This window comes from Lolium rigidum, chromosome 5 (genome assembly GCF_022539505.1).
Source record: "Lolium rigidum isolate FL_2022 chromosome 5, APGP_CSIRO_Lrig_0.1, whole genome shotgun sequence".
NCBI lineage: Eukaryota > Viridiplantae > Streptophyta > Magnoliopsida > Poales > Poaceae > Lolium > Lolium rigidum.
The window spans coordinates 237,811,667-237,824,084 of NC_061512.1; positions in this window are offsets into that span (position 1 = coordinate 237,811,667).

The window sequence follows — 12,418 nt, forward strand, 5'->3', positions numbered from 1 at the left end:
TGAGCGAGGTAAAGAGAGCTTGGTTCGAGAAGAGACAGAAGGAGATCCTCGAGCGCCCAAATTGAGTTAGACAATCTCAATTGTAATTTTTATATTTTTCTCAAACTATGACACATTTTATTTGATTTATCATGGTACATTTGATAATATTTTATGGTATTTGATAATATTTTATGTTTACTATATATTATTTTATGTTTACGAGATATTATTATATATCAAAGTGAATCTGTGGCCGAGAGGACCTATTTTCCAAAGAAATAGGCCAAATGGCCAAATGGCCAAATGGGTGGCCGCTGCGTTGGGCGCAGCACGCGACCCAAACGGACGCGCGGACGCGGGGCTCCGTCCGCGCGTCCGCTCGGGCACGCAAACGGCCCAAAACGGACGGCCCAGCGCGTCCGTTTGGGTCGCCCGGTTGGAGATGCCCTAAACTACTCCAACTAGTGCTGATGTTTCAGACGGAAAGTCATTTTGGATCGTGAGGCACCAATGTTCTCATCATATTAATTTTTTTAAAAGATATATTTATTTGTTTTAGAAAATTATGTAACAAAATTTTATAAGGCTGGTGCCAAACTGCCAATGCATCACCCCACTATGCCTCGCCACATCAGCTTTTTCCTCACTCTCACCCCACTCTCACCTCACTCTCACCCCACGGTGCCAGTGCATGGACTATAGCGCCAGCTCTCACTTCTCTCTCCTCCCTACCGCCTCCCTACTGCCTCCCTACCGCCCCCACTAGCACCGCTATCGCCTCCCTCTCGCCCCGCTCTCGCCTCCAACGCGGGCTATAGGCGGGCGGTAGCGCGCCCTAACGCCGGGCGCCCGCGCCACCGCCCGACGCTACCGTCTCGCCCCTCTCCCGCCTGCCTCTCGCCCCGCGCCGGGCGGTAGCGCCTCCACTCCCGCCCCCATTGGCACCAGCCTAAGGAGATGATGATGTATCCCACTAACGTAGATGTTAGACTATGTATTAGGGTTTTCCTCATGTATTCGTATACCATACCCTTTTGTGTATCGGATACAAAACCTTGTATACCCTATGACTATATAACATGCAACCCGTACGAGATCCAAGTACGGTTCCCTCGATAACTTTGATATGGTATCGAGCAGCTCTTCCCGTGACCTAGCTGCCCAAACAAAATCGCCGCCGCCGCCGCAGCTTGATCGCCGCCGCCGCCGCCCAAAACGAAGCCAGTCGCCGCCGCAGAACCTATGTGGCCGCCGCCCTTACGATCCACGACCAAACCCACAAAAACAACAACCAAAAACAGCAGCCGCCGCTCTTCTAGCCGCCGCCACCCAAAACCCTACGACCAAAACAATCTACAAACAGATCGCCGCCGCCGCTTCTCTAGCCGCCGCCGCTCAAGCTCCTGACAAAAACAATCGCTGATCGCTGCACGCGATCTGTGTTGCCGCCGTCTCAAGATCTCGTCACCGCCGCATCGCATCCGTTGATCGCCGTGCGCTGATGGCCTCGTCATCCTCTCCGGTTCCAGCCCCGGGCTGCAGCCCTTGGTCCTCCTCCCACTCAGCTTCTCACGCGTGAAAACGTGCTGGTATGGAAAGCCTTGGTGGTTCCTGCTCTCCGTGGTGCATGTGTTCTTGAGCTGGTTGAAGGAGTTGAACAAGCCCCACTAAAGCTTATTGAAGCTGAAGATGCCAAAGGTAACAAGATCAAAGTTCAAAATCCTGAATATGTTTCGTGGATTGCCCGTGATCAACAGGTCCTCCGTTGGCTTGTGAATGCAATCTCTCCTGATGTTCTGGCACATGTCATTGGCTTGGAGACATCTGCTGAAGCCTGGGAGGCCATTAACAACCATGTCTCAACCTCTTCCAAGTCTCGTATTCAGCACCTGCGTGCAGCGCTGGTTGAGACTAAGAAGAAAGATCTTTCTGCTGAGAAGTATTTCTCCAAGATGAAAACGATAGCTCAAGAACTTGCAGCTGCAGGAAAACCTCTTGATGATGATGAGCTTGTGTGGTATGTTCTCAAGAACCCGGGAGGCAAATACAACAATCTGATTACTGCAGTCCGGGCAAACCCAAACACCACACTTTCCGATCTCTTCAGTCAGGTTCAAGCTTTTGATCGCATGGAGAAGGATGATGACACACCTAGCTTCAACTCTTCTGCAAATATTGCTCGTCGTGGAGGTGGTGCACCTACACGTGGACAGGATCGTTGGCAAGACAATCGTGGTGGGCAGGATCGATGGCGTGATGATGATCGCCGTGGCCGTGGCCGTGGTGGTGGTGGAGGAAATCGCGGTGGCTACCAAGGTGGCTACCAAGACCGTGGAGGAAATCGTGGTGGCTACCAAGGTGGCTACCAAGACCGTGGCCCTCGCCGTGACAATGGCGACAGGCCTCGCCGTCAGCCCACTCGCTATGTTGACACCACTTGCCAAATCTGTGATATCCATGGGCATCCGGCAAAGGATTGCTGGTGGCGCTATGGCGATGATCGTCGTGACAATGGAGAGCGTGGAAACAATGATGCTCAGGCTAATATGGCATCACATGGAGTTGACACAAACTGGTATTATGACACTGGGGCACTGATCATATCACTGGAGAGCTGAACAAGCTCAACACTCATGATGCATACAATGGTCAGGATCAGGTCCGCACTGCTGAAGGCAAAGGTATGCACATTAGTCACATTGGTTGTTCAACTTTACGCACCCCTCATGCATCCTTTGATCTCAATGCCATACTTCATGTCCCAAGTGCATCTAAAAATCTTTTGTCTGTTCATAGATTCACTCTTGATAATCATGTTTTCATTGAGTTCCATCCTTTCTTTTTTGTTATCAAGGATCAGGCAACACGACGCATTCTGTTTAGAGGCCCTTGCTACGGAGGTCTCTATCCCTTGATGCCCACCTCTACTGCGACCTCCAAGCATGCATACATCACAATAAAGTCGTCTTCCTCTACATGGCATCGCCGCTTAGGTCATTGCTCGTCGTTTGTGGTTCAACAAGTGCTTAGGAAAAATAAAATAGCTTATACCCCAGAGAGTACCCCATATGTTTGTGATTCATGTCAGTTAGCAAAAAGTCACCAGTTGCCCTATCCTATTTCTACTAGTAGATCTACTGTTCCTTTAGAACAGGTTTTTTCTGATGTATGGGGTCCTGCACCTCTCTCTGCTGGGAAACATTCATACTATGTAAGCTTTATCGATGATTTTAGCAAGTTCACTTGGATTTATCTTCTCAAATCTCGTGCTGATGTGTATCAAGTGTTCCTTAATTTTCAGAAATATGTTGAGCGCAAGTTTGATAAGAAAATTGTCACTATGCAAACAGATTGGGGGGGGGTGAGTATGAAAAATTGAATGCATTCTTTCAAAAAGTTGGCATTACTCACCATATTTCTTGCCCCCATGCTCATCAACAGAATGGCTCCGCTGAAAGAAAACATCGGCACATAGTTGAAGTTGGTCTTGCTCTCCTTGCTAATGCATCCATGCCTCTTAAGTATTGGGATGAAGCTTTTCTCACTCGCTACATTCCTCATAAATCTGCTCCCAAGCAAAGTCATAAATCTTGAAACCCCAGCTGAACGTCTTCTTCATGTCACACCAAATTATGATGCTCTTCGTGTTTTTGGTTGCGCTTGTTGGCCCAATCTTCGCCCATATAATACTCGCAAGCTTGCTTTTCGCTCTACTCGCTGTGTTTTTCTTGGCTATAGCCCTTTACACAAAGGTGTTAAGTGCCTAGATACGTCTTCTGGTCGAGTGTATATCTCTCGTGATGTTGTGTTCGATGAAAATGTGTTCCCCTTTGCATCCTTGCGTCCAAATGCTGGTCCCCTTCTTCGAAAAGAAATCCTCTTACTCCCATCATCCACATCCATTTCTCATGAGGGTGCTAATAATGTTGATGCCTCTCGTGCCTATTGTGCCTATTACTCGCTGTGCTACCGGTTGCAGGACATACTAATGAAAATTTCAGGCAAAATGGTGAAGAAAGTGATGAAGAACATGCAGCGGAAAATCCTGCGAGAAGATGACGAAACCAGCGTCGAGTTCGATGAAGATTTTGTCGGAGAACATTCTCCTCGCCGTCTCCGATCCCGAGGCTGCATCTCCCGCCCTCGGGACGCGCGGCCCGACCGCCCACGCACCGTCGACCGCCCACGCACCGTCGACCGCTCCCCGATGCTCCACGTCGCGGGTCATCCCCGCCCCTGCATGCTGCTTGTGGCGAACACACGCCTCCGCCCAGTCCTGGTCCTCCACCTGGTGCCTCGCCTGCTGCGACGCCTGACGCGACGCCGGACGTATCTGTCCAGCTGTCGGCTGCTACGTCGGGTTCCTCGGGATCCTCTGTGGCCGGCTCTGCTAGTGATAATTCTGCGGCATCGCCGACATCTTCTCTTGATGCTCCGCCACTACAACCACCTCCTACACGTGTTCAAACTCGCCTTCAACAAGGTATACGGCAACCCAAAAAATATACTGATGGTACGGTGCGCTATGGATTGTTTTCTTCCACAGGTGAACCATCTACACTTTCTGAGGCTCTTGATAGTTCACAATGGCGCCAAGCTACGGAGGAGGAATATCATGCTTTGATGGACAATAAGACATGGCACCTTGTTCCTCCAAGTAAGAATAAAAATCTGATTGATTGCAAATGGGTGTATAAAGTCAAGAGAAGAGCAGATGGGTCTATTGATCGATACAAAGCACGTCTTGTGGCTAAAGGATTCAAACAACGCTATGGTATTGATTATGAGGATACTTTTAGTCCCGTAGTTAAAATTGCTACCATCGAGACTGTCCTATCTATTGCTGTGTCTCGTGGTTGGAATCTCAGGCAGCTAGATGTCAAGAACGCGTTCCTTCATGGTGTTCTGGAAGAGGAAGTCTATATGAAGCAACCTCCTGGTTTTGAAGATCCACATGCTCCTCATTATGTTTGCAGGCTTGATAAAGCCCTCTATGGATTAAAGCAAGCCCCTAGGGCCTGGTACTCCAGATTGAGCTCAAAGCTATGTATGCTTGGTTTTATCCCCTCAAAGGCTGATACTTCACTTTTTCTCTTCAACAAGTCAGGAATTACTATTTTTGTTCTGGTCTATGTTGATGACATCATTGTAACAAGCTCCTCCAGTTATGCTATCTCAGCTCTTTTGCGCGATTTGAATGCCAATTTTGCTATCAAGGATCTTGGTGAGTTACACTTCTTCCTTGGAATTGAGGTAAAAAAGGTCAACAATAGCTTACTTCTGTCACAGGAAAAATATGCTCTTGATTTACTGAAGAAGGTTGGTATGCAAAATTGTAAGTCTACACCCACACCTATGTCTTCCTCTGATCTGTTGTCTCTTACAAATGGTACACCTCTTGGCTCTGAAGACTGCACACAGTTTCGGAGCATTGTTGGAGCTCTACAAGTACTTGACTCCGACGCGGCCTGATTTGGCTTATTCGGTTAACAAAATTTGTCAAGTATCTTCATGCTCCAACTACGGAACATTGGACAGCTGCGAAACGCATCCCGAGGTATGTTAAGGATACAGTGAAGCTTGGCATTACTTTCACACCATCATCCTCCACTTTTCTAAGTGGTTTTACTGATGCTGATTGGGCTGGTGATATTGATGATCGGCGATCTACTGGTGGTTTTGCTATCTTTGTTGGACCAAATCTAGTTTCTTGGAGTGCCAGAAAGCAGGCTACTGTATCTCGCTCTAGTACAGAGGCTGAGTATAAGGCGGTAGCGAATGCCACTGCTGAAATGATTTGGGTAGAAGCTCTTCTTGCTGAACTAGGAGTGAAGTTACAGCAAAAGCCAAGTCTTTGGTGTGATAATCTGGGCGCTACTTATCTCTCGATAAATCCCATTTTTCATGCTCGTACCAAGCACATTGAAATTGATTTTCATTTTGTCCGAGAACGAGTTGCAAGAAATCAACTAGCTATTCGGTTTGTCTCCAGTGATGATCAGCTTGCCGATGGTTTCACAAAGCCACTTCCAGTCAAGAAGCTCATTGAGTTTAGGCGTAATCTCAATCTGTTAACAGGTTGAGATTAAGGGGGGATGTTAGACTATGTATTAGGGTTTTCCTCATGTATTCGTATACCATACCCTTTTGTGTATCGGATACAAAACCTTGTATACCCTATGACTATATAACATGCAACCCGTACGAGATCCAAGTACGGTTCCCTCGATAACTTTGATAGTAGAAAATCTCAATTACATATGTTTTGTTTTCTGAGCTACATAAAAATGACAAAGTTTGATTTCTTTTTGAAGATTTGAATCGGTATACTTAGATCCACAGATTTTTTATTTTTGTGTAGCCTAAAATACATATTATTTTCAGTTGAAAGTTTACACGTTTGTGGGATACAGTATTAGCTACATCATAATTTATTTTCAGATTTTTCTAAAATTTAAAAGTATGATTTTCAATTACTTTTGTAAAGAGGGATTAGTGGTGCCCGTATGCACCAGTCCTGATGTTTCAGACTTCAGTAGTAATGCAGAACAGACCACTATCCTTCACGGAGCAGTGTTCTCTCTCCTCGATAGACATTCGTCAAGTTTTTTATGCGAAAAGTTAACTTTTTTAAATATGCAAAGTAACTTAGTAAGGTCGAAGCTACCAAACTGTTGTGTTCTGATGAGGTACTAGTAGCAGTACTCATTTCCATATTACCAGTTTACCACCTTTGGTGATCACACCTTTAAGCAATTAACCTGACAGTAATAAAACTGTGCTTTATCGGGGAAAAAAAGAAGCAATTAACCTGACTGCACAAGGTTAATGTCCTGCCTCCGCCACCACTCAGAGATCAACACAATATAATCTTTTGCCAAATTAAATTTATACGAATCAGTTCTTGCATAACTGACATAAACAACCCTCACTTCACATGAACATTATTTCAGTTCTGCCCTGCCTGAGGAACTGATGCTTCCTGTAATTCGTCTCTTGCAAGTCGGCTAGCAATTTGGAAAAAGGCAAAGGAAATTAAATAGCCAAGAAATACATCATACTCAGACTTTACTATCAAAATATAGAGGTTCATTTTTCAGATTTGTGCATGCATGTCAACGATGCACCAAAGGTAAGAACAAACTGAATTAAATATTACAGGCTAGTAGTAGTTATGAAGCACCAAGTTTAGCAATTCACAGAACTATGTACTACATATATATAGGAACAAGAGCACAAATGCTAATTCCATTTGCTTGGCCAGGTAAGTACTCTGAGTAGGGATTGAATGCCAATAAGCTGAGGGCTGTCGGTCCTTTCCTTCAAGTTTTGTCGAAAGGATGGCGGCCAGAACAAAATCAACATCGTGGTCTAGAATAGCAGAAAGCCAGTATGATTTTTCAGGTGTTTTTGAATGAAAAGGCATGACCAACCGTTAGCCTCCTTTTCTGAAGACTAGGCGAACAGAGATTGGAGTGAATAATAGTTATTCGCGTAGAGAAAGGGTGCCCACACACCTATCGAAGAACAAAACGTTGATTATATATGTGAAAGAATAACTGGGAGGTTTATGTCAGAATGCAACTTAAAATCTATGCCCAAAAAAGCCCACAAGCAAGGATACCAGTAAAAGTTTTCAAACTATCACAAAAACGAAATAATACATATATGTGACCATGGTTAAAAACACAAGACCTTTTTTCTTGTTTTTTTTCAGATTAAAATGCTTCAACACATGCAGATTAAAGCTTTACGTGTGAAATACAGCAGCCTATGATTTTATTCAGCTTTGCTCTTAACATATACATGTGTAGTTACTAGATAAGCAGATGTAAACTAATTTAGCACTTGAATTGATTTTATGAATAAAAAACAAAAACAAAATACGCTAATAGGTATTATAACTTCATGTGTAAAATTCAGCACCTCCACTATTGTGATTACCCATGTTCTAGTCCAGAGCCAAGCAAATGTAGAAGCTACACAATTGTTACACGTCTCCAATTTCTATTGACAGATCCATGAGCATGCTCTGCCCTCTAATGCATTCCCATCGTTACATAACTGAAATAAAACGTATTGAATTGGAAATGAAACACTAATTCTTCAGAAAACAAAAGGAGATAATATGAATTGCCAGAACATATGACATCAAACCTGAAACAAGAGATCATCAAGAAAATAGACTGAATATAAAACATGAATAATAGAATAAATTCTTAGCATTGCATAAGCATACGGGCTAACGGATTATGCAGTCTCACAAAACCTATAAATCAAATAACTGAAGCAGTGATACAGGAAAACATGCTAAAGTTGGATGATGAAAATATTATCTAACGAACAATACACTACCAACTAAAAGCCCTATTCAGCTTATGTAAGAACCTTTTAACATTTGAAGAAAGAATACTACTGTATACATATACGGAGAGTTACATGACACCTAACGCATTGGCATGATTACTTGCAGTAAATAAATGTGACCTTCTTTGAAATTAATACATTCTTCAACTGGTAGCAGCAGTGATTCTCAAATAGAGTACTCCAAAAGAAGAGGTCAAACTTGTTATAGTAAAATGAACCAAATCAGTATTCCCTCCTTTCAAAATTAGTTTACGTTCTTGGTTTAGTCAAAGTTAAACTTTGTAAACTTTTACTAAATATTTAGGAAAAAATATCAACATCTACAATGTAAAATCTATAGTATTAGAATCTTCATAAACTATATTTTTATATTATATGCCTTTGGAATTATGGTTGTTGATATTTTTCCTATATTCTTGGTCAAACTTGACAAAACCTTGACTTTGACTAAACCCAGAACGCGAAGTAAATAAAAACAGAGGGGGTATGAGGTTCACCATAGTTGAAAAGAAGCATTTTACATTTGTTATTTGTAAATCCATATTTACTGAAATTGATTCGAGAACAGGCAGGTCTATGCAGATAAGGACCCAGCAGCGAACATAAATGCTGACAAATGCACATATGTACCTGACAGCACCATCGGCATAACCATGCATCGGCAGATAAAGTTGCCACTATAATTGAATGACCAAAGAAATTCATCATACTCAGACTTTACTCTCGAAGTATAGAGGTACATTTATCAGATTTATGCAGGTATGTAAAAGACGCAACAAAGGTAAGCAGAAACTGAATTAAATATACACATGCTAGTTCTGAAGCGCCAAGTTTAGCAATTCACAGAACTATGCACTACATATAGATAGGAACAAGAGCACACATGCTAATTCCATTTGCTTGGCCAAGGAACTACTCTGAGTAGGGATTGAATGCCAATAAATTGAGGGCTGTCAGTACTTTCCTTCAGCAGTTAAGGATGACGACAAGAACAAAATCAACATCATGGTCTAGTATAGCAGAAAGCCAGTAGGATTTTTCAGGTGTTTGCGGTGGATGTGAATAAAAAAGGCATGACCATGGCTCTAAAAACACAAGACCATTTTTCATTTACTTCACATTAAACTGCTTCAACACATGCAAATTAAAGCTTTACATGTGAAATACAACAGCCTATGATTTTATCCAGCTTTGCTCTAAACAGATACATGTGTAGTTACAGAAGATGTAAAATAATTTAGCACTTGAATTGATTTTATGAATAAAAAATAACAAAAAAAAATTCTAATAGGTCTTCTAACTTCAAGTGTAAAATTCAGCACCTATACTACTGTGATTACCTATGTTCTAGTCCAGAGCCAAGCAAATATAGAAACTATGCAATTGTTACACGCCTCCTATCCCTTCTGATATATCCTCAAATATCTGTTGACAGATCCATGAGCATGTTCTGCCTCTAATGCCCTCCCATCATTACATAACTGTAAACGAAACGTGTTGAATTGGCAATCAAACACAAATTCTTCAGAACAGATGGCATCAAACCCGGGTACCAAAAAACCGAAACAAGAGATCATCAAGAAATAGACTGAATATAGAAGATAGAATACTAAAATAAATTCTTAGCATTGCATAAGCATACTGGCTAACGAATTATGCAGTCTCACAAAACTTATAAATCAAAACTGAAGCAGTGATATAGGAAAACATACTAAAGTTGGATGATGAAAATATTATCTAAGGAACAATACACGACCAACCAAAAGCCATATTCAGCTAATATAAGAACCATTTAACATTTGAAGAAAAAATACTACTGTATACATATACATAGAGTTAGATGGCACCTCAACGTTGGCATGAATATTTACAGTAAATAAATGTCACCTTCTGTGAAGTTATACATTCTTCAACTGGTAGCAGTGAATTCTCAAATAGAGTATTCCAAAAGAAAAGGTCAAACCAATTAATAAAATGAACCAAATCCAGCATGAGGTTCACCACAGTTGATAAGAAGCATTTTACATTTGTTATTTGTAAATCCACATTTACTGAAATTGATCTGAGAACAAACAGGTCTATGCAGATAAGGACCAAGCAGCGAACATAAATGGTGACAAATGCACATATGTACCTCACGGCACCATCCGCATGACCACGCATCGGCAGATAAAGTTGCCACTATAACTAACATGCTATAAATTCATTAAACATGTATGAATGAAGTTAAGTCTCAACTGTACCAAGTGCAGATTATATAATTCAGAAAACATAGGTACTTTGGTTAGGTCACACCAAGGATATAGTGAAGTTAAGCATCAAACATCACATAAAAGTTCCCATGATCTGAATACTGAAACTACCACATGTCCATTGTTACATATGTCTAGCTAACACACATCTGAGAAAATAGGCAAAATATGTTAACATATGTTTGACATATGTGCACATGTGCTACGGTCTTAAGTAGAGCTTGAAGACTTTGCATCATTGTAAGTTGTAACATATGTCTGAGGTGAAGAAAAAAGCGGAAGACAACTTCTGTTTTGTTATGCCAGTCCCTACTAATGTTAGCATGCTAAAATTAAGAAAACATGTAACTACCATATGGTAGAATTATACGATCTAATGTAACACTGAAAAACTACCATTTAACAACTTGATGAGCTGCCACCTCCCAGGCCCCTACCGCCTCCATACATTGAAGTGTGGGGCAAAAAAACTGACATGTTATTGACCCCCATAGAAAACCAAAAGTTGACATGGTTTTCTGTTTTAACTTACCACCCAAAACTGCTACATAAATTTGACACACCAAATTCATCTCATCTTATTAATAGTGCCATGTAAAAAAAAAGTACCACAGTTGCCACGCTAAAAGTGCATTAGTTGCCAATTACAGTAGAAAATTGTAGAAGTATGATGTGTTGTACTACTCTGGTTCATTTTAGAGGGTAAAGTCACCAATGTTTAGCACAAGAAACTGACAGGATGAATATACAGTAATTAACAAGGACAATGCACATAAAAGCAAGGAGTTGTAGGGAAATGCACTTTGGCTCATAGGAGCATTTGCTCCCATTGTGTGAATCCACATTTCGAAGTGTCAAAAAATTCTAAACTAAATTTTTACATGTACATCTAGACATTTTATGTTGGTACACAAATTTTCAAAAAAATAATTTTTTTTATGTGGCTCCTGTAAAAAAGACAAATTTTGATGTTGTAACACGACTACGTACAACACATTATTTTGTCTTTTTATACACGCCACACAAAATATTATTTTTCCATGAAAACTTGTGTACGAACATAGAATGTTACGATGTACACCAAAAAATTATGTCAATTTTTTTTGACATTTTTAAAATTAATTTTTAATTATTTTGTATAATGGGAGCATTTGCTCCTATGAGCCAAAATGCCACCTCCGGAGTTGTACAGCTAGTTATATTTTTGTTAGTATGTGCCATGTGGCATAGGTATTTACCAAACTGCAAAACACAATTACACAAAGCAACCCTGTAGTATATGATGTTACTACAATGCAGGATGGAAAATAACCATGTGGCGCAGGACTCCTCTACGCCTTCTCCTCTGATGTATTCATGGCATTACACCAAAGCATTGCTATAATAATGATAAAAACTACACAATTTTTTTACATGAAAACTAAATCAAGCAAGCAACTAATCTACAGGAAAACCATACAAGTGCCAACAACATCCATACTTGGAAAAACTACGTCATACAACCAGTGTTCTAGTATAATCCATAGATGTACCAGTCATATACAAGTTTGCACATAAACTACATTATCAGCCTACTGTTCAATCACATCCACATCTATCGATAGTATCATAGTAAGCAAAAGAGTTGATTCCAGTTCAGAAACCCTACTATCCAATCTTACATAAATTGAACTACATACCGGCCAAAGTTTTACCATTCCCGGCCCATGGCGGTGTAGAACGAGGGCCACAGAGGTCCAGGAACGGCGAGGAGGGGTTCGCGCCGCGGGACAGGAACTGGGAGCCGATGCGGGACTGTAGCTGGGATCCGCGCCGGG